Source organism: Dendrobates tinctorius, unplaced genomic scaffold, assembly GCF_039654945.1.
Source record: "Dendrobates tinctorius isolate UK_male_01 unplaced genomic scaffold, ASM3965494v1 ptg000156l, whole genome shotgun sequence".
Classification (NCBI taxonomy): Eukaryota; Metazoa; Chordata; class Amphibia; order Anura; family Dendrobatidae; genus Dendrobates; species Dendrobates tinctorius.
Window position 1 is genome coordinate 30,934,156 of NW_027361823.1, and position 22,024 is coordinate 30,956,179.

At 46.6% G+C, this 22,024-nt stretch overlaps 1 long non-coding RNA gene across 1 annotated transcript; it reads right to left on the reverse strand.

Annotated features, from left to right (window-relative positions):
• Positions 1–1,210: 1,210 nt before the first annotated feature.
• LOC141051365 (uncharacterized) lies at positions 1,211–16,181 on the reverse strand. Its single transcript, XR_012220633.1, has 3 exons — positions 15,724–16,181; positions 5,343–5,514; positions 1,211–2,910 (listed from the first exon to the last, which is right to left on the reverse strand). It is a non-coding gene; the product is annotated as an uncharacterized lncRNA (long non-coding RNA).
• Between the last annotated feature and the right edge of the window lie 5,843 nt (positions 16,182–22,024).

Consider the following 22,024-nt stretch of genomic DNA (forward strand, 5'->3'; position numbering starts at 1 on the left):
CTCTCTCTGGCATTGTCTCTCCTTTTCCTTTAGGGAGAGAGCCCCTACGTCCATGGGCACAGAAACAGTCTTTTTTCCACTAGGGAACAATGGAGTTTCCACCTGCATCACCCCCCTGGCCCGCAACCTGCGGTCCATCTGGACGGCCTGGGTCATGGCATCCTCGAGAGAGTTAGGTGGGGGATGTAGTGCCAAGGCATCTTGTAGCCGCTCAGACAAACCTCTGCGAAAAAGTCCTCGGAGTGCGTCGTCGTCCCAAGAGACCTCTGCGGCCCAGCGGCGGAATTCAGTGCAAAACCACTCAGCCAAGTGTTTCCCCTGACAGACACTCATCACCATGTCTTCTGCCAATCGCACTCGGTCAGGCTCATGATATATGTGCCCAATGGCCTCAAAAAATGCATTCACAGACACTCTCTCAGGGGCAGTGGGAGGAAGGGAGAAAGCCCAAGCTTGTGGGGACCCTCCTAATAAAGACATAATGACCCCTACCTTCTGACTTTCGTCCCCAGAGGAATGTGGCCTCAAACTAAAGAAGAGTTTGGACCCCTCCATGAAGACCCTGAGCTCCTTTTTGTTCCAAGAAAAGAAGTCAGGCAGTTTAACAGGTGGTTCTGGAGACACCAAAACAACATCACTCGCCCCAGCCCCCAGAGATCAGCAGCTAGAGCCCCCCGCAATGTCTCAGAAACCTGCTGCTGAGAACGAGCAAGAGCTTGCTGCTCCAGAGATAAACCCTGAAACAACTGACTCAGACTTTTCATCTGTTCAGCCAGAGATTGTTGTCCTGAGTAACCAGGAATAGTCATAGGAAGTGACGCTGTAGTAAACAATGTCACTATGAAAGCCTGTTAGGCAGTGGTCAAAGCCAAAAAGACATAGAAGGTACCAAGCAGAATCCAACAAGCAGTATCCAGAGAACAGGCTGAGTCATACACCAAGTTATCAGACAAACAAGAACAAAGCACAACCACACTCAGGGATCAACACACTCTGCCAAGGGCGAAAGTATAACTGACGGGGATAGGAGCTTCCTGAGGCCATAAGAAGCCTTCCCAGAACCAGGGAGAGGCCACAATAATGAGCCCCAGATGTGCAGGTAAGCCTGCACTCGGATCATTCAATAGTATAACGTGGCACAGCTGTGTCGGTGCACAAAAGAAAGTTCCCACACCAGTATAGAATAATCAAAACAATTTTGGCACTCAACTCGTTGCAAAGATGAAGAATTTTTATTTGCAGTCACAAATACAGACGTTTCGGCTGTATCAACTAGCCTTCATCAGTAAACTGCAAAGTCGACAAAAGTATATATAATATACAATCAGTTACTACAGATAATCAATCAATGAAGATATCAATAACAGAAGAAACAAGTATTGATATGTGCACAAGTGGTAGGGAGGACGGAACAAGGTATAAAGGAAATATGGCTCATGGAAGGAAAAGAAACAGAAATACACATAAAAGTAAAGGAAAAGACATCAAACCTACCAAGACTGCTCCTATCTCTATAATTTTCCAGACATCTATGGTGAGACAAGGTTTAAATCAATAAAATGATCCTGTTAAGAAGTAATCAATGGAGTCTATAACTGTAGAATACAGTATATATATATATACACTCACTATATTGTATGACCAATAGTAAATTAGGTGGTATTGGAGGTGATACCATCCACCATGTAAGAACTGGTATGAAAACCTGGTTCAAAAATATATATGTGTCTGTTTGCAAACATTACAGTAGTGTGGGAATATTACAATGTATGACGATACTGGAACTGACCAGTAGATTTCAAAGAGAAGGGGTAGTAGAGAAATATTCCAAACGAGGTCATATACAGGATCTAACATGGACACAGTATACCATTAGAATTTATTTAACCTTGGGTGTTATAATGTATATCATGTTGAGATTTACTCACTATTAGATCTGTGACTTTGAAAAGCTCCAAAGGCTGCACCAACCAGAAGTTGGCATGAACATCCTATGGCTATGCCTGAAGGGAATTGTCCCAAAGGGGATTACTTGTGGGATCTAACATAAAGGAAAATGCAATCAATCATAATAATAGGCTCTGGGGCTCCCTATCCTGGTTATCAGGTATATCCTAATGAGCTTATACTCATGGTTAAATCCTGTGATTCATAGAAAACCCCAATTTTGCGCTGTAAGAACAGCAGCTGGCTGTAGTTTCAAATGTCTGTCTGTAGGGACAATGAGGGGTTAAAACTGATAGAGTACTAATGGAACTTTTGCAGACCAATGAAGTCAGCTTGCTTACCGTTGGTGGGTGGCAGCAGGACCTGTGTAAACGCGGCATCCACAACTGGTGTGGCAGGTGACTCAGACTAGAATCACTGTGATTTAAGTAGGGAGTAGGCGGGACTACTGCTGGAGTGACAGAGCCATGCTCCAGGAAGTGACGATCTGGCTGCTTCACTAGCTTGTGGGGAGGAGATTGTTGTCCTGAGTAACCAGGAAGAGTCATAGGAAGTGACGCTGTAGTAAACAATGTCACTATGAAAGCCTGTTAGGCAGGGGAGAATGAAAGCTTTACTATCTGGTGCTTATATCAGAAGTAGCACTGGACAAGCGCCCTATGTATTGTTGTATAAAGGGTCCTAAGATCGCCCTAAAGGAAATTGCATATATCTCTGCTGTTATATATAACGTGGCCACATTTATGTGTAGGTCTCCCTCTAGTGGGGAATGAATAGAAGGCCACAGGGAGAAAGAGAGAAAAAAAAGAAAAAAGATCATGAAAAACATGCAGAGAATACCATTCTCAGAGAATAAAAGCAGACGGGAGGTATAAGTGAGCCTGTGGGAAACGAGGAGGGGAAGTCCAAGGGGAGAACAACATCAGGAAGGTGACATTTGCGTGACGGTCGGTATAGGCGACTCTGTAAAGATAAGACAATATGTTAGATATCACATATCTGAAACACGCTAATTCCATGAAAAAAACCAATGTGCCTCAAAAGATATTTGCTAGAAAATATCCACATATATAGTACAATGACATCATATTGTATGGAGATGAGTAAATTAGAAAAGCCAGACACATAATGCGGAAACCTTCTGTCAAATAAATGCCAGTAGGTCATAATCTCTATTGAGGCCCTTTGGTGCCAGTGTCTGTAATTCATGTATCCAAAAGACCTCTCTCTGTTTTAGAATTTGGATACGGTTGCCACCCAGCCGGGGAGGGGAGACATGTTCGATGACTGAAAATCTCAACTGTGGAATAGTATGTCCAGCCGTAATAAAATGATGTGGTAGTGGCAGTAAAGTATTCCCACATCTGATCGTGGACTTGTGCTTGCTGATACGATCTTTAATCGGTTGGGTAGTTTCCCCGATATAAAGAAGTCCGCATGGGCATTTGATCTGATATACTACATGTGTAGTGTCACATGTAGTGAAGTCTTTGATTTTATACCGCTTGCCTGAGTGAGGGTGATAAAAATGATCACCTTTCAACACGTTACTACACTGGTTGCAGTGTAGGCATGGGTAAGTACCCGTTTTAGGTGTAGAGAGAAATCTCTGTGTTGTAACTCTAACTCCTGAGCCCATGTCTGCCTTGATGAGAGTGTCTCTAATGTTTTTAGGGCGTTTATAGCAAGGTAAAAAATTCTGGTGAAATTCTATAACCTCCGGATGAGCCTCCCTCAAAATGCCCCAATATTTCCGTATGGAACGGTGTATGATGTTTGCATATGGGTGAAATGTATGGACAAATGGTATCCGTCCCGTTACTGTACTACAAGTGGCAGTTGGAGGTTGGAGTGCATGGTCCAATAGGTCAAGCGGGTAACCTCTTGCCTGAAATTTTGTGTACATTTCATTTAATCTAGTTTTGCTGACCACAGGGTCAGAGACAATGCGTTCTACCCTCCTGAACTGTGATGAGGGTACTGATCTTTGTAGAGAGGGGATGCAAACTTCTGTAATGTAACAAACTGTTACGATCCGTGGTTTTCCGATAAGTGCTCAGTAGTCCCTCTTCACTCTTTATGACCTTCGTATCTAAGAAGCTAACCTCATGTGTGTCCCTAGTGATGGTAAAGGACAGGCCGGACCAGGCTGTGTTTAATGTATTATGGAACTCATCTAATGTGTCCGCTGGACCAGTCCAGATACAGAAGACATCATCAATGAATCTCTTCCAGACTAGACAGTATGTCCTGAAGAGGGGGTTGGGGTACACTACATCTTCCTCAAAGGTCGCCATAAACGTATTAGCGTAAGGTGGTGCGACGTTGGACCCCATCGCGGTCCCTTTCGTCTGTAAATAAAATGTATCCCCAAAAAGAAAGTAATTCTTACTCAATACCAATGTCAATAGTTCAATACAGAAGTTGACCATATTACCATCCATCTCTGAGCTCAATAAACGTCTTCTTACGCAACTGATACCCAAATCATGTGGGATGGATGTATAGAGGTCCTTTACGTCAAAGGACACCAGAAAGGAATCTCCAGGGACAGGACCTAAGGACTGTATTATTCTAAGGAAGTCCCCTGTATCCAGCAGAAATGATGATGCCTGGCATGTAAGGGGAGTTAGTACTTTTTCCAGAAGTATTGATAATGGCGACAGAATAGAATCTGTCGATGCCACTATCGGTCGGCCCGGAGGGTGCTCCAGTCTCTTGTGTACCTTAGGGAGGATGTAGAAAACCGGGGTGATAGAACCTGTTTTAGTCGCGTGTTTTAATATCAATCACTCCTTTTATAGTATATTCAGTGGTGACAGTATTGATACACTCTCTTATAGATCTCACAGGGTCATGTGGTAAAACCGTATAAACCGAGCTATCACTTAGTTGGCGCATCACTTCTCTTATATAGTCCTGTTTATCCATTACGACGATAGCCCCACCTTTATCAGCGGGTTTGATAATGATATCTGAATCCTGTCGTAACGCCTCCAGTGCCTGGAAATCAGCTGGACCCAGGTTAGGGGAAACATGTAGAACCCCTTTCTCAATGTTCTGTCATAATTTTCAAAAGGCTCCGTCAATTAATTCAATAAAAGATTCAACCGCATGTGAACTAGGTGGCGGTCGGTAGGTACTTTTATTACGGAGCCCTAAACGGTCTATAGAAATGGGACACAGGGTGGTAGTTTGAGAAGGGGGCATCTCCTTGTTCTTTTTGGCAAAATGCACCAATAACCTTATGCGATGATAAAATCGCTGTAAGTCCATGTCCATCTGGAAGGTGCTGAACCTGAATGAAGGGCAATAGGACAGGCCCTTTTGTAGGAGGTTATGTACTGCAATACTGAGAGATCTAGAGGAAATGTTAATGACTAGGGAATTCGTACCTGGGACCTCGTTATCCTGTAGGAATCTGAGCCTCTTCCTCCGTTGTCTGCGGCGGATCCTCTTTTGCGTGGACGTCTTTTTCGTTGATCTAAAAAATGTCCTGAACGATAGTCTCTTCTAACTGTTTCAGAACCCGATGTGGAGGGATCGTTTGAAGACTGTTGCTCAAACCTGGAGGAATTAAATAGAGAGGTAGTGTTATAGCGCCAATGGTACACCCTATTGTTGTAATCTTCAGTATCTCTCTGGAATTTAATTCTCTTCCTCTGTTCAGTGTCCCGTCTATGTTGGTCAATGACCCATTTGAGTTTATTTTTTAAAGTGGTGAGTTCCTCAGGTGTACTGGACGAGGCCAATTGTGACTCAATATTCTTAACGGTGTCACGACTGGTATTAATGGCTGCCTGCAAATGTTCCACTGTGAGAGTCATTAAATCATATGAGCACTTATTTAATATTTGCTCAAATTTTTGGCAAAAGTCTGTGGAATGACTGAACAAGGTGGGTTGTAACGGGACCCTGAGTCCTCTCGGAATACGATGGACTCGGAGATACTCTGACAATGTTGCACAATGAAGCTCGAGGTTTGTCTGGTGTCTTAGTTCCCGCTTCAGGTCTTTCCCTCTCGTCTCCTTAGGTGGGACTTTGAGAACTTCATTGGAAAAACTAAGCTTAGAAAGAATAGCATTAGTTTCTTCTTGGTTGTAAGAAAAGGTCAAGGAGGACATAGTAGCCAGCGTGCACACGTAAGGGTGAGTCAATCAATAGTATAACGTGGCACAGCTGTGTCAGTGCACAAAAGAAGGTTCCCACACCAGTATAGAATAATCAAAAAACTTTTGGCACTCAACTCGTTGAAAAGATGAAGAATTGTTATTTGCAGTCACAAATATAGACGTTTCGGCTGTATCAACTAGCCTTCATCAGTAAACTGCAAAGTCGACAAAAGTATATACAATATACAATCAGATACTACAGATAATCAATGAAGATATCAATAATAGAAGAAACAAGTATTGATATGTGCACAAGTGGTAGGGAGGATGGAACAAGGTATTAAGCTAATATGGCTCATGGAAGGAAAAGAAACAGAAATACACATAAAAGTAAAGGAAAAGACATCAAACCTACCAAGACTGCTCCTATCTCTATAATTTTATGGACATCTATGGTGAGAGAAGGTTTAAATCAATAAAATGATCCTGTTAAGAAGTAATCAATGGAGTCTATAACTGTAGAATATATATATATATTAGAGTTGAGAAACTTTTGGTTTTTTAGGGTCGCGTTTCGTTTCGTGAAACCCGACTTTTCCAAAAGTCGGGTCGAGCAAGATCGTCCGATTATAGGGAAAAGTCGGGGTCGTCCCGAAACACAAAACCCAATGTAAGTCAATCGGGAATAAAAGTCGGCAGTGAGAGGAGGACAGGAAACACACCTACAGTGCCCATTTGAATGCCAAAAGCATCAATTCTTCTTACATAAGCTTGTCAACCTTAATTAACTTCATAATACAAGTTACGCACAGAAAAATGGGGGTTATTTGGCTAAAGTTGTGGGGGGGGGGAGGGCTGGCTCCAGGTTTTCATGTGCCCTGGGTGAAAGAGCGCCCCTTTAACACATACCACAACTCATCATGCTCCGATACGGCAGAGAAATAGCGGTATAGTACAATGAAAAATATCTCACTTTTTACATCTCATGACGAGGCCCATCTATTTATCCATACAGAATCATTGGTCCCATATAATGTTTGAAACAGTATATGATGAGCTCCACATAATGCTACAGTATATGTTGGTCCCCATGGATGAAGCTCCACTGTGTTATGGGCCCAAATAATGCTACAAACATAATGGGCCCCATTTCTAATGCTCTAGTGTATAATGGGCCCTGTAAATGCTGCTCCAGTGTCTGATGTCCACCTTTGGAATGTTCCAGTGTATGGTGGGCCCCATCTATCATTCTCCAGAGTATAGTGCTCCCCAAAAATTGCTGTCCCAACATTGAAAACAATCAAATAAGTCTCCTCGCTAGGGAATCCCTGTACTAGTCTGGACTCCTCGTCGTCCCCATCTTCCATCTCACTGCACAGTATTTCAACCTTGCAAGTGCTGTGATCCTGAGCAAGCAGGGGGGGCCCACTCGTTGGCGAGGGCACTGGCACAGGGCCCCTGATAGTACGGTGGTGTGTCTGATGGCGGGTGGGCCGAACCTGCACTTTCATCTGCAGCTTCCTCTTTGTCACCGTGTAAGATTGAACTGTATATGGGAAGGGTAACCTGAGTTTCATCAGGGTCAGATTCAGGCCGTGTAGCATGCGAGGGGAATGTAGTGGTCTGTACCAGCAGATTCATCGAGCAGTGGCTGGGCATCAGTGCACTTGTGTCGCCCCCAGGAGTACGGTCGCCACAGTGGCATTACCTTCCTCCTAGGGAGTGTGATGTCATGCTTGGGAGCAACGAAGGATCTCTCTAGCAGGTTAACTGATTGGGCGGCGTTATTCCCACGAGTCATGACCCTCCAAACAGCGTTCATGAAGGCAAAGTGTTTGTTTTACGTGGGCAGTATGGTTGTAAAGCTGAACCTTAAAGGAATGTCCAGAAGGGCACCACCAGGAGTGAAGCCTACGGTTAAATTCGACTCCACCTGGAAAACCTCAACCATGCCAGCTACAGAACAGATGCACACATTGCAAGCTTAATTCCGTTAACGAACGAGACTCTGTCATGCCCCGCGGTCCGAGTCCGGCTTACTAGAGGGACACGTGAGGCTCTGGCACATGAGATTGGCCAATAACTGGTGTGTCATGCCCTTACATGTCCGTGGCTGCATGTGCGCTACACTGAAAAGGCCAGCGTTTGTCGCTTACAGGTGCAGATAACCCGCTGAACAACGTTAGTGATGGGGATCTGTGATTACAATTATTACCCGTGAACGACGATTTCCCAGTAAGTGCAGGTCAACCGCAGTTCCGGAATTAGGCCTAACCGTCATTCCTGAAAAAATTAAAAACTTGCGTGTGCAAACCACAGGTGCTGTAGCTTGCTTAACAACTCGCCAGCCGTTCTCACGCCCAGTATGGATTACACGTGATTGCACAAAGGTGAGAAAGGGTACCGTATCCCCAGATAACAGGTATGGATAGCGTACACATTAAAAATATATGTCTATACATCAGGAGGCAGGCTCAGACGGTGTTAGGCCCAGTATGGATTGCACAAAGGTTAGAAAGGGTACCGTATCCACGGATAACATGTATGGATAGCGTACACATTCAAAATATATGTCTCAGGAGGCAGGCTCAGACAGTGTTAGGCCCAGTATGGATTGCACAAAGGTTAGAAAGGGTACCGTATCCCCGGATAACATGTATGGATAGCATACACATTCAAAATATATGTCTCAGGAGGCAGGCTCAGACGGTGTTAGGCCCAATATGGATTGCACAAAGGTTAGAAAGGGTACCGTATCCCCGGATAACATGTATGGATAGCGTACACATTCAAAATATATGTCTCAGGAGGCAGGCTCAGACGGTGTTAGGCCCAGTATGGATTGCACAAAGGTAGGAAAGGGTACCGTATCCCCGGATAACATGTATGGATAGCGTACACATTCAAAATATATGTCTCAGGAGGCAGGCTCAGACGGTGTTAGGCCCAATATGGATTGCACAAAGGTTAGAAAGGGTACCGTATCCCCGGATAACATGTATGGATAGCGTACACATTCAAAATATATGTCAATACATCAGGAGGCAGGCTCAGACGGTGTCAGGCACAGTATGGATTTGATGGCCCAGATTACACAGCGGAGGAGCAGGGAAAGGTAAAGATTGCAAATGCTGGGGCCCACTCATGGGCATCGGTACTGGCACTGGGCCCCTCATAGTACAGCGGTGTGTCTGACGGCGGGTGTGCACAACCACTGTCAGAGACACTTGATTGCACTATGAGGGACCCTGTGCCAGTGCCCGCACCCAAGAGTCGGCCTACCCACCTGTCCAGGGCAACGGCACTTGCACGGTGTCGTGCGCTAGGTGGTGACCCCGGCCATGGGGGGGGAGGCAGCACAGTTAGGGAGTTTTAGAAAGTGGCATATGTTGATGTTGGACATTCAGCTGATGCAAAAGGCGAAATAGGTGAAGTCCCAGGAAGAGGTGGACCAAAGCAAGCCATTTTTCTGTCACCCTATGTGTCATCAGGGGAAGGTGGGGCAAAATCCTTGGAAACCCATGCATGGTTCATTTTAATGAAGGTTAGATCATCCACATTTTGGCTTGACAGACGGGTCCTTTTTTCTGTCAGGATTGATCCAGCTGCACTGAAGACTCTTTCCGATAGCACACTTGCAGCTGGGCAAGCGAGCTCCTGTAAGGCATATTGGGCCAATTCAGGCCAGGTGTCCAGTTTAGCGGCCCAATAGTCAAAGGGGAATGACCTGTGTGGGAGAACATCGATATGGGAGGAAAAGTAGTTTGTAACCATAGTTGACAACTGCTGTCTCCTGTCACTTTCCATCGATGCAGTATTACCAGTTGTGTGAGCGGTATTTGAAAAATCAGTCCACAACATTGTCATGAAACCCCTGTCTCCAACGCCACTTCTGCTGTGTGCACCACGAACACCTCTGCCAAGCTGCCCCCGGCCCGTACGGCTCGTGTGAGAACCATCACCGCTGCTGTGTGCTGGGAATGCCTCAAGCAACCGATTTACCAGAGTTGCTCGTTTATTAGCCAATATTAGGCCAAGGTTCTCCTGTGGCATGATGTTTTGTAATTTGCCTTTATAGCGTGGATCCAGGATGCTGGCCAACCAGTAGTCGTCATCGTTCATCATTTTGGCATTGCGGGGGTCCCTTTTTAGGATCTGCAAGGCATAATCTGACATGTGGGCCAATGTTCCCGGTGTCAATGATGCACTGCGAGTGCTGGTTGGAGGAGCACTTTCTGGCAAATCCACATCCCTCCAGTCACGCACAAACCCTGTACCAGACCTTGCCACGCCAACATTTTCACTTGCCCCACGAGATGCATCCTCCTCCCCTAAGTAATCATCCCCATCATCCTCCTCCTCCTCTTCTTCCTCCACCTCGTCCAGGAGAGGTCCCTGAGCAGACAATGGCTGAATGTCATCAAGGATTCCCTCCTCCTCATCAACATTGGCTGCAGACGCCTGCTCCTTAAGGTGCGTCAAAGTTTGCATGAGCAGACGCATAAGTGGGATGCTCATGCTTAGGATGGCGTCGTCTGCGCTTACCAGCCGTGTGCATTCCTCAAAACACTGAAGGACTTTACAGAGGTCTTTCAGCTTCGACAACTGCACACCTGTCAACTCCATGTCTGCTCTCAAAGTGCCTGGCCGTGTATCCTCCCACAAATGCATTATGGCCTGCCTCTGCTCGCACAGCCGCTCCACCATGTGCAGGGTGGAGTTCCACCTTGTTGCAATGTCGATAATGAGGCGGTGGAGCAATCGCTGCAGCTTCTGCATACGAACGGAGTGTACAGGCAACCGGCGGATGTGCGCGCACAGTCTTCGCACCTTCTGGAGCAGGGCTGTTATCTCCGGATAATTTTTGAGGAAGCACTGCACCACCAGGTTCAAGGTGTGAGCCAAGCAAGGTATGTGGCTGAGTTTTGAAAGGGCTATGGCTGCCACAAAATTACGGCCGTTATCACTAACTACCTTGCCTGCCTCAAGATGTACACTGCCCAGCCATGACTCAGTTTGTCGCTTCAAGTACTCGGCCAGTACCTCGGCGGTGTGTCTGTTGCCCAAACACATCATCTGCAACACAGCCTGCTGACGCTTGCCACTAGCTGCTCGATAGGGGGACACATCGTGTGCAACAGTGGCAGCTGCAGATGGAGTGCTCGTACGACTGCGCTCTGTGGACGAGCTTTCGCTTCTGGAGGAGGAGGAGGAGGGTCGAACGCCTACAGCCAACTGTTTCCTATACCGTGGGCTAGGCAGCACTGTACCACCACCGCTGTCCCCTGTGGACCCTGCATCCACCACATTAACCCAGTGCGCAGTGATGGACACGTAACGGCCCTGGCCATGCCGACTGGACCATGCATCAGTTGTGAGGTGCACCTTTCCGCTCACTGACTGCTTGAGTGCATGGACAATGTGGTCATTCACATGATGGTGGAGAGCTGGGATGGCTTTGCGAGAGAAGAAGTGGCGACTGGGTAGGTCATAGCGTGGTACTGCATAGGCCATGAGTTCGCGGAAAGCTGCGCTTTCCACCAACCGAAAGGGAATCATCTCAAACGAGATTAGTTTGGCAATGTGGGCGTTCAAACCCAGTGTACGCGGATGAGAGACTGAGTACTTTCTTGACCTACTCATAGTGTCTGGGAGGGTGAGCTGGACTTGAGAGCTGCGTATGGTGGAAGTAGCGGTGGACTGAGAGAGGGTTGATGATGGTGATGGAGTTGGTGTTCTTTCTGATGGCCTAGAATCAGTCTTTCGTTGATATAACAGTGGGATTCCCTGACTGCTGTGGCCTTGCAACGACACCTCTACATTTGCTGCTGTGCTAACCGGTGGGCTTACAGTGGGGGAAACAATGTAGCGTTGCTGACTACCTTCGTTGTGATCAGTTGCACATGTGGCACTTGAGGTTTGGTGTTGTGTCCACGCTTGCAAGTGCATGCTGGTTAAATGTCTAAGCATGCAACTGGTATTCAAATTTTTCAGATTTTTCCCTCGGCTAAAGGTCTTTGCGCACTTCTTACAGATAACCTTGGCCTGATCATGAGGATTTTGTTCAAAAAAGTGCCACACTGCACTCTTCCTACTTTGGTAGACATTTTGCGGCCTAGCACGCTATGATCTTTTGACCCTCTGGACAAGCTGTCCAGCAACTCTTTTGATGTTTGGAACCTGTCTTTGGAGTGCTCCGGGCCTGCCAGATAACAGCTGTTGCGATGTCGATGTCTGTTGTGGATGCTCCTCATCTGAGCTATTGGAAGCAGCACCCTCTTCCCCCAATGGATGCCAATCTGGGTCAACAACTGGGTCATCCATCACCTCCTCTTCTATGTCATGTGCACCTTCCTCTGTGTCACCGTGTATGGTGGTATAGTGTGCGGGAAGGGGCACCTGAGTCTCATCAGGGTCAGAATCTGGCTCTGTACACTGCGAGGACAATGTAGTGCTCTGAGTGAATGTACCAGCAGAATCATCCATCAGCGGCTGTGCATCAGTGCACTCCATGTCAGATTCATCTTGGCCTGGGTAATTCACCATTTGACTTGATAATCCAGGCATGGTATGTGAAAACAGCTCCATGGAGTAATCAGTAGTATGGTCTGCGTCATCCTTCAATCTTGGTTGGGGTGAAGGACACAAGGAAAGGTGTGGTTCATGAACATGAGACTCCAATGACGACTCAGTGCTTTTACTTTTTACAACTGAAGAAGAGGAGGCGATAGAGCTGGAGGCTGATTCAGCAATGTAAGACAAAACTTTTTCCTGCTCTGGCTTTAAAAGCGGTTTGCCAACTCCTAGAAAACTAAGCGTTCGAGGCCTTATGTAGCCAGACGATGACGCAGGCTCAACACCTCCTGCATTCGGTCCTATTTTGCTCTTGCCACTACCATCAGATCCACCACCAACACCATCATTACCAGCTGCCAACCCCCGCCCAATTCCACTGCCTCTTCCACGAGCCTTCCTCATTTTTGGTAGAAATGTAGACAAAATCCAACAAACTATATAGTAATGTAAAACAAGGTACAAGGTGTCTATAGGACAGGGGAGATTTTGAATTTCTGCAGACACTTGTGGACACTTTTGGATTGTGTGAGGCCCAATGAATATCTGAGCGCTATGTGACAGGCTCGATGGCACAGCTGTGACCAAAGTGACTAGAGGATAAGGGAGATTTTGAATCTCTGCACACACTTTTGGACACTTTTGGATTGTGTGAGGCCCAATGAATATCTGAGCGCTATGTGACAGGCTCGATGGCACAACTGTGACCAAAGTGACTAGAGGATAAGGGAGATTTTGAATCTCTGCACACACTTTTGGACACTGGACACTTTTGGATTGTGTGAGGCCCAATGAATATCTGAGCGCTATGTGACAGGCTCGATGGCACAGCTGTGACCAAAGTGACTAGAGGATAAGGGAGATTTTGAATCTCTGCACACACTTTTGGACACTGGACACTTTTGGATTGTGTGAGGCCCAATGAATATCTGAGCGCTATGTGACAGGCTCGATGGCACAGCTGTGACCAAAGTGACTAGAGGATAAAGGAGATTTTGAATCTCTGCACACACTTTTGGATTGTGTGAGGCCCAATGAATATCTGAGCGCTATGTGACAGGCTCGATGGCACAGCTGTGACAAAAGTGACTAGAGGATAAGGGAGATTTTGAATCTCTGCACACACTTTTGGACACTGGACACTTTTGGATTGTGTGAGGCCCAATGAATATCTGAGCGCTATGTGACAGGCTCGATGGCACAGCTGTGACCAAAGTGACTAGAGGATAAAGGAGATTTTGAATCTCTGCACACACTTTTGGATTGTGTGAGGCCCAATGAATATCTGAGCGCTATGTGACAGGCTCGATGGCACAGCTGTGACCAAAGTGACTAGAGGATAAGGGAGATTTTGAATCTCTGCACACACTTTTGGACACTGGACACTTTTGGATTGTGTGAGGCCCAATGAATATCTGAGCGCTATGTGACAGGCTCAATGGCACAGCTGTGACCAAAGTGACTAGAGGATAAGGGAGATTTTGAATCTCTGCACACACTTTTGGACACTGGACACTTTTGGATTGTGTGAGGCCCAATGAATATCTGAGCGCTATGTGAAAGGCTTGATGGCACAGCTGTGACCAAAGTGACTAGAGGATAAGGGAGATTGGATTGCTTTTAAAAAAGCAGTTTGCAGAGCAGTGGGTAAACAGCAATGCCAGCCTGTCAGGAAGCCTTAAAAGGCAGCCCAACAACCAACACCACTGATACACCACAATATAGCCTCCCCTTGCACTGCACACACAGTGACTGGTGTGTTGTGCAGGCCAAATTGCTAGCAGCAGAAGCAGTTTTTTTTTCTTCTCAGCAGGACAAAAAAAAAAAAAAATTGTGATTGCTTTTAAAAAAAGCAGTTTGCGGAGCAGTGGGTAAACAGCAATGCAGGAATGTCAGGAAGCCTTAGAAGGCAGCCCAACAACCAACACCACTGATACATCACTATATAGCCTCCCCTTGCACTGCACACACAGTGACTGGTGTGTTGTGCAGGCCAAATCGCTAGCAGCAGAAGCAGTTTTTTTGTCTTCTTCCCTGCCTAACGCTCTCCCTACAGAATCAGCAGCAACCTCTCGCTATACTGAGATCGGCAGAAGTAAGATGGCGGTCGGCGTGCACGCCCTTTTATACCCCCTGTGACGCCCACCAAAGCAAGCCAATCACTTGCATGCCCTTCTGAAAGATGGTGGTGACCTCTGCCTATGTCATCACGTTGCCCACAGTGTCCGTGGATCCTGATTGGCTGAAAAAGAGCGCAAAACAAACTTTTGAAACGCGACTTTGGCGCGTAAGTCGCCGACCTCGTGGCCGACCTCATCCTAGGGTCGGGTTTCATTTCATGAAACCCGACTTTGCCAAAAGTCGGCGACTTTTGAAATTTTACGACCCGTTTCGCTCAACTCTAATATATATATATATATATACTCATTATATTGTATGACCAATAGTAAATTAGGTGGTATTGGAGGTGATACCATCCACCATGTAAGAACTGGTCCAAAAACCTGGTTCAAAAATATATATATATGTGTCTGTGAGCAAACATTACAGTAGTGTGGGAATATTACAATGTATGACGATACTGGAACTGACCTGTAGATTTCAAAGAGAAGGGGTAGTAGAGAAATATTCCAAACGAGATCATATACAGGATCTAACATGGACACAGTATACCATTAGAATTTATTTAACCTTGGGTGTTATAATGTATATCATGTTGAGATTTACTCACTATTAGATCTGTGACTTTGAAAAGCTCCAAAGGCTGCACCAACCAGAAGTTGGCATGAACATCCTATGGCTATGCCTGAAGGGAATTGTCCCAAAGGGGATTACTTGTGGGATCTAACATAAAGGAAAATGCAATCAATCATAATAATAGGCTCTGGGGCTCCCTATCCTGGTTATCAGGTATATCCTAATGAGCTTATACTCATGGTTAAATCCTGTGATTCATAGAAAACCCCAATTTTGCGCCGTAAGAACAGCAGCTGGCTGTAGTTTCAAATGTCTGTCTGTAGGGACAATGAGGGGTTAAAACTGATAGAGTACTAATGGAACTTTTGCAGACCAATGAAGTCAGCTTGCTTACCGTTGGTGGGTGGCAGCAGGACCTGTGTAAACGCGGCATCCACAACTGGTGTGGCAGGTGACTCAGACTAGAATCACTGTGATTTAAGTAGGGAGTAGGCGGGACTACTGCTGGAGTGACAGAGCCATGCTCCAGGAAGTGACGATCTGGCTGCTTCACTAGCTTGTGGGGAGGAGATTGTTGTCCTGAGTAACCAGGAAGAGTCATAGGAAGTGACGCTGTAGTAAACAATGTCACTATGAAAGCCTGTTAGGCAGGGGAGAATGAAAGCTTTACTATCTGGTGCTTATATCAGAAGTAGCACTGGACAAGCGCCCTATGTATTGTTGTATAAAGGGTCCTAAGATCGCCCTAAAGGAAATTGCATATATCTCTGCTGTTATATATAACGTGGCCACATTTATGTGTAGGTCTCCCTCTAGTGGGGAATGAATAGAAGGCCACAGGGAGAAAGAGAAAAAAAAAGAAAAAAGATCAAGAAAAACATGCAGAGAATACCATTCTCAGAGAACAAAAGCAGATGAGAGGTATAAGTGAGCCTGTGGGAAATGGGGAGGGGAAGTCCAAGGGGAGAAAACATCAGGAAGGTGACATTTGCGTGACGGTCAGTATAGGCGACTCTGTAAAGATAAGACAATATGTTAGATATCACATATCCGAAACATGCTAATTCCATGAAAAAAACCAATGTGCCTCAAAAGATATTTGCTAGAAAATATCCACATATATAGTACAATGACATCATGTTGTATGGAGATGAGTAAATTAGAAAAGCCAGACACAAAATACGGAAACGTTGTGTTAAATAAACGCCAATAGGTCATAATCTCTATTGAGGCCCTTTGGTGCCAGTGTCTGTAATTCATGTATCCAAAAGACCTCTCTCTGTTTTAGAATTTGGATACGGTTGCCACCCCGCCGGGGAGGGGAGACATGTTCGATGACTGAAAATCTCAACTGTGGAATAGTATGTCCAGCCGTAATAAAATGATGTGGTAGTGGCAGTAAAGTATTCCCACATCTGATCGTGGACTTGTGCTTGCTGATACGATCTTTAATCGGTTGGGTAGTTTCCCCGATATAAAGATGTCATGGGCATTTGATCTGATATACTACATGTGTAGCATCACATGTAGTGAAGTCTTTGATTTTATACCACTTGCCTGAGTGAGGGTACTCAGGACAACAATCTCCTCCCCACAAGCTACTGAAGCAGCCAGAACGTCACTTCCTGGAGCATGGCTCTGTCACTCCAGCAGTTGTCCCACCTACTCCCTACTTAAATCACAGTGATACTAGTCTGAGTCACCTGCCACACCAGCGGTGGATGCCGCGTTTACACAGGTCCTGACTTCATTGGTCTGCAAAAGTTCCATTAGTACTCTATCAGTTTTAACCCCTCATTGTCCCTACAGACACAATTGAAACTACAGCCAGCTGCTGTTCTTACAGAGCAAAATTGGGGTTTTCTATGAATCTCAGGATTTAACAGTGAGTATAAGCTCATTAGGATATACCTGATAACCAGGATAGGGAGCCCCAGAGCCTATTATTATGATTGATTGCATTTTCCTTTATGTTAGATCCCACAAGTAATCCCCTTTGGAACAATTCCCTTTAGGCATAGCCATAGGATGTTTATGCCAACTTCTGGTTGGTGCAACCTTTGGAGCTTTTCAAAGTCACAGATCTAATAGTGAGTAAATCTCAACATGATATACATTATAACGCCCAAGGTTAAATAAATTCTAATGGTATACTGTGTCCATGTTAGATCCTGTATATGATCTCATTTGGAATATGTCTCTTCTACCCCTTCTCTTTGAAATCTACAGGTCAGTTTCAGTATCGTCATTAGTGTTGAGCATTCCGATACCGCAAGTATCGGGTATTGGCCGATATTAGCTGTATCGGAATTCCGATACTTAGTTCCGATACTTTTTTCATATCGTATACCGGAATCGGAAGTTCCCATAATGCTAGGAGCCCGCTCGATTTGATTCAGCCAATGGGGATCCTCAGAAGTGTAGGCACATCCTGTTAGGCATGTAGGCATGTTAACTACTGGCATGGCTGTGATATGCTGCTGAAATGATGTCATGATGCACTATAAAAACCGCTGCAGCCACCATTTCTGGTCACTCTGCTGTGAATTCAGTTAGGGACAGGCTGCTGTTGAAGACTGTGAGGGACAGTTAGAAATAGCGAGCATCCAAAATATCTATTGCTCTACCCAGGCTACATAATCCACCACTGTAGCATTTTTGTAGCCCAGCAGCGCTGTTTTAATAGCTGTCTGCAAGGGCTGTGTGAGTGCAGACCCACGCTGTGTAGTGTGTCCTGCAGGCACGTCTGCTTGTAGGCCGCCCAGCGTGTGTCTCTGCCTCATACACATTTTTCTTTTATTGCTGCTTTTTTTTTCTCCTGTATAGTGTGCTTCCATACGTATCCATATACATTGGTTGCAAACACTAAAGGAGTGGACAGCGGAGCCTTTCAGCAGCCTTTCAGTGCTATAGCCCATTTCTCTGCACTGTTTTTGTCTGTCTGATAGGTCTCTCTGTGTGTGAGTGCAGCTCACGTTGCAGTGTGTTCTACAGCCACCGCTAGCTGTAGTCCGCTCAGCATGCGTCACTGCCTCATACATAGTCCTTTTTTTGCAGCTAATTTATCCAGATTTTTGTTCCTATATTAGTGTGCTTCCATCCGCATCCATTGTCATTGGTTGGTTGCAAACACTATATAGGATTAGATAGAGGAGCCTTTTTGCTGGCTTGTGCCTTTCAGGGCCAGCCAGACTAGTATCACCCTATTTTTTGGAGCCTCATCAATTGCATTGTAGGTTAGCTTCCTGCATTGTAATCGCTCCAAAAAGTTTGTGATACTGTAGCTTTCAAACTTTGGTCACATCCTTTTCTCCCCCCCCCAAAAAAAAAGGAAATAAAGTTCACCAAACACTCCACTTTACAGTTGTCTAGGCCACATTAGATCATATTAAAGTGTAGTACACACACTCTTAGCCAAATTAGTGTTTCTTATACTGGTTAGCAGGTGTTCAGGAATAAGAACACTAAGCCACCCCTTTTTTACTTTTCTGCCTATCTATCAGTCTACCAAGATGAAGAAGGCAGGGGAGTAAGGCACGTGGTCGTGGCCGTGGAGTTTCAGCAGGGAGAGGACGGGGGGATTCAGCAGGGAGAGGACGTGGGGATTCGGTGTCTGCTGCGGCCACCAGTGACCCGGCATCCCCCACTTTTACCAGGCAACAGTCCTTCATGCGCAGCTTTGTAGGACCTCGCCATACCCCACTGCTGCGTGACGAACAAATTGAAGCCGTTGTCGGATGGATGGCAGCTAACGCATCCACTTCAATGACTTCCGCATCCTCCCAAGGCCAGAGCACTGAAGAGCAACCATCTGTCTCTTCACCACCTGCCAAATTGCCCAGGCAGTCTGAGAGCCCTTGGCAGGAGCCATCTCAATCTTTACTTCTGTTCTCAGAATCTGTTGGCTTGGAAATAGGTGGCCAGCCAAGCAGCATTCTAGAGCGTGAAGAAGAGGGAGTATGCAGTGATGCGCAACTGCTTTGTCCCTCTGAATCTGAAGAGGCGGGTGGGCCAGTGCCTATTGTCAGCACACCTCAGTGCTCATCTGACGATGATGAGACTCAGTTGCCAATTTCTGGTGCGTACGGTGCTGGCGAGACAACCCAGGACCAGCCGATGCTTGAAGAGGGGAGTGGAGATGATGAGGTCCTTGACCCATCATGGCATCAGCCACAGGAAGGTGGTGGGAGCAGCTCTGAGGAAGAGATTCCCCGAACGGCCAAAAGAGGAGGGAGAGGGCGGGGGCAGACTTGGTTGCCTGTAGCCTCCACTTTGGCACCCGTGAGGAGCAATCCTCTTCCAAAACACAAAACGGGCGCTCCCAGGACTTGCAGTGCGTGGTCTTTTTTTGACACAGTTGCAGATGACATTTGCTTTGTCAAATGCAAGCTGTGTCATCAGAAAGTGAAACGAGGGAAAAATGTGAGCAACCTCAATACCACAAATATGTGGAAACATGTGCGTACCAAGCACGAGGTGGAGTTACACAGACACACTGAAGATGTAGGCCAACCTTCAGCAGCACCTACCACCTCTTCAGCTCGTGTTGGGGCCTCTTCCTCCAGCTCACACACAGCTGGTTCGGCTTCCTCACTGGAACGCCATGGAAGAACCACTGCCACTGTTGTCCAGAGACCCAGTGAAATTCCACCCACTGAACCACGTTCGCAGTCATCAGCACACTCCCAGGCCACTCACCAGCAATCGGTAGCACAGGCATGGGAGAAAAAGCGGCCATACTCGGCAAACCATCCCCGAGCACTGGCTCTGAATGCCGGCATTGCCGAACTACTGGCCCTTGAGATGCTGTCATTCAGGCTGGTGGAGACTGACACCTTCCGGAACTTTATGTCATTGGCAGTTCCACAATACAATGTGCCCAGCCGCTTTTATTTCAGCAGGCAAGCCGTCCCTGCCCTGCAAAAGCATGTGGAGGGAAAAATTAAAAATACGCTACTAAATGCCGTCAGTAGCCAGGTCCACCTGACCACCAATGCGTGGAGCAGTAGCCATGGACAGGGACGATACCTTTCCCTCACTGCCCATTGGGTCAATGTTGTGGAGCCGGGTACAGATCTGGAGAGTGGCTCTGTACGTATTCTGCCAACTCCAAGGATTGCAGGAATGCAGTCTGTACATATTGAGTCCTCCTCCTACTCTGGTTCCTCGGAATCAGCACTGCGTGAGCCTGTTAGGCCAGATATGAGCACAGGTGTGGCAGCCTCACTCACATACCATATCTGGCACACGTGCTCAATTTGGTCCTGCAGAGCTTTCTGAGGGACTATACGAATCTTGATGCACTGCTGCACAAGGTTCGCCTAGAGTGTGCTCACTTGCGGCGTTCCAGCATGGCAAGATCGCGCATTGCATCTCTGCAACGTCGATTCCACCTGCCAGAACATTGCATCATATGTGACCTCCCCACCAGGGGGATTTCAACGTTACATATGTTGGAGCGGTTGTGTGAGCAGCAGGCAGCAGTAATGGAGTACCAGCTGCATCAGGCGCAAACAAGTCGCACTGTGCGCCGGACACACTTCACCACCACTGAGTGGGCCACTATGAGGGACATCTGCCAAGTTTTGCGTGCCTTCGATGACTCCACGCGGATGGCCAGTGCAGATGATGCACTAATCAGCATGACTGTCCCCCTCATCTGTCTGCTTCAAAAAACCTTACAAGCACTAAGTGAGGAGGTTTTTGAAGAGGTCGAGGATGAGCAGTCAGAAATGCCATCTGCTTCTGGCAAGTCTGCGCAACGTGCTTCCACACAAAGGCCCAGGCAGGGGACACTTAGTGAGGAGGATGACGAGGAGTCAATGGAGGAGGAGGAACCCATCTCTCCAGAGGAGGGAGGTACACAAGGCTCTAGTAGTCAGTGTGTACAGCGAGGGTGGGGTGATGCTGAGCAGGCAGAGATGCTGCCTCAAGCTGGGGACAGCGTTTCCGGTCCAGTTGGCAGTCTGCAGCACATGGTTGATTTCATGCTGCAGTGCTTGTTAAATGACCGCCGCATCGCCAACATTCTCCACACAGCTGATTATTGGGTGTACACCCTCCTAGATCCTCGCTACCGGGACAACTTACAAAGCCTCATACCACAGTTGAACCGGGAGCGAAAAATGCGGGAGTACCAAGAAACACTTGTGCAGGCCATCATGTTCTCCATTCCCCCCGCAAGTGTTGCTGGTAGTGCTTTTCAAATCAGCCATGTGGGTAGAGGCAGTGGAGGAAGCTCTGCACAAAGAGGTAGCAGAGACAGTGCCGCAGGACAAGGCAAGGCCAGTATGGCCCAAATGTGGAAAAGTTTTGTGGGACCGCCACAAACGGCTACACCATCACAGATGGCTCCAGTCAGCAGGAGGCAACGTTTCCGTCAGATGGTGACAGACTACTTATACGATGGACTACTTGCTAGAGATGGGGTGCACCTTACGAAGACTGGAAAGCATGTATTTGGAAGTCGCCTTGCTACACTTGTAAGGAGAGCTTTAAACTAGAACAACATGGGAAGGGAAGCAAAAGACCAGAAAAAGCCATACACCTGACAAATGCTATTGAGAACTCTGCTATTAGAAGTGGAAAGGAAAAACAAAGACGAAAGAATCTAATTAATAAAAATATTGGAGAAAGAGAAACCAATCACAAACTAAAATGTTTCTATACTAATGCACAAAGCATGGGCAACAAAC